The following is a 1,913-nucleotide window of genomic DNA, read 5'->3' as shown; positions in this document are numbered from 1 at the left end:
AGACAGCAGTGCAGCCTGGACAGCGTGGATGGAAACGCCAGGATTTTATTCCCCTGCACACTTGCTGTTATTCAGATGCAAAACTGAGCAGACCATTTCTCTTTACCATGCAGGCTGAATGCAGGAGGTGTGTTGCATCAGAGGCTGGGCATGAATAATAACAAACGGTACCATTTTGTAAATCTAGTAAATATTGAGGGATGTCGCCTTGTTTTCTTCCGGCGTTGTCGTCAGAAAAACAATTGGATAGGAAACACAGCCACAAGAGAAACACGGATACAATTTCACACCTTTATCCTACAGAGCTCTAAATTCATCCTTTGTTTGCTGTGCAGATTCGAACGCTGCGTTGTTGTAAGCTGTACTGACAGATCTGCCCTAACACGAATAGATTTCAGTAATTAATAGATAATAGTTCATCGCCGTGAATAGCTTCTTTTTTTTTCCTTTTCGTTTTTTTAATGAGGAGACTGACGCGTGTTTAAAAATGGCTGGATTACTTTGAGTGAGTTACGGTAAAAGCAAGATAATTACCTACCATTTCATTCGGCTTGTTACACCCCCAACATAACTGCAGAACAGTCTGTGCAGTATTAAGATGCTTCTGTTGAAATGTAGCAGATTGATAGTCTGCGCGCGTGTGTGTGTGTGTGTTACGATTAAACGCACAGAATCTCCGCGCGCTGTGCGCGTGCGCGCGTGTGTGTGTGTGTGTGTGTGTGTGCGTGTGCGTGTGTGTGTGTGTGGATACTGAATGTGAAATGTCAATGTTATTGAACAGGTGCTGCGAGGCAGAGCTGTGATGTTTTTATTTCCAAGCTCTTGTCGAGCGAAGCAGAGAAGAGAGGGCTCATGGGATAATGGAGGAGGTTCAGGGGTGGGGGACTCGGTGTGTGTGTCTGTGTGTCTGTGTGTTACATTGTGTGTTTCAGGTATGAGTGCTGAGATCTGTGTGTATCCAGAGAGGTTTATTGAGTAGAGGGAAATGAGTAGTGGTTTCGAATAAATGTCTCCTCATAGAAAATGTTAACTGCACTGTGAACAGTATTTATGTTATACGCACTTTCATATCTTTCAGCGGCAACATTCACCATGTGTCGAGCATGATGCCAAATATGGCAGCCGTCGTCACTCATGCATACACTTCTACTGTCAAGCTGTTATCACCTCGTTTGTTCCATTTACACATCATTCATGTTTTTTTTTCTCCCCTGTCCTCTGTGTGTCTGTCTCCCCTCGGTTTTTCTCTTGCAGACTGTGTCAATACTTGTTGAGAGCCAGTGTGGCAGTGAGCTTGGAGGTGAATGCAGTCAAGGTTAGTCAACAATGCTTCATGATTCTGGAGCACTGACTAACAGTGGTTTCCTCTCCCCCTGCCCACCCAGTAGACCTTTTATAATTTTCTCCACCTGTTCACGATGCTCTCAGCCATGTTGCTTTCAGTCATCACATCTCATTGTGCTTCATTGCCCCCCCCACCCCCACCCCACCCCCCTCCTCCTCTGAGCCATCTCTCCTGCTGCTTCCACTGCCACTGGAAATAAACGCTCAAGCTTGTCAGCCCTGATTCATCCCTCCACTGCTAACTCATGCACTCTTGGGTTTGTCTGGATGCATTATTTCCTATTTCCCAGCTTTCCTCTTTCCCTTCACAGCCTGTGCTTTCTTCGCCAATGTCATGCCTTCCTGCCACCAATCTACCAATAATTTCATTGCCGTTTCACTTCTGATTCGACGTTTTAATTCCACTGGGTGCATGTGAACGCTTGATTACAGTCTTGCCATTCCTTCTCTCTAGCTATTAAAAAAAAAAAAAAAAAAAGAGGGGCAAAAGGGAGAGCAGCACCAATTCCAATGTCCACAAGAGCGGCGGAGAATCCAGTCACGATATGAAGGGGGCTGCAGTTCAAAGC

The sequence above is a fragment of the Aulostomus chinensis genome, chromosome 9 (genome assembly GCF_037954235.1).
Source record: "Aulostomus chinensis isolate RoL2024-O1b breed Wild chromosome 9, RoL_Achi_v1.0, whole genome shotgun sequence".
Lineage (NCBI taxonomy): Eukaryota > Metazoa > Chordata > Actinopteri > Syngnathiformes > Aulostomidae > Aulostomus > Aulostomus chinensis.
Note: the sequence above shows the minus strand (reverse complement) of the source record.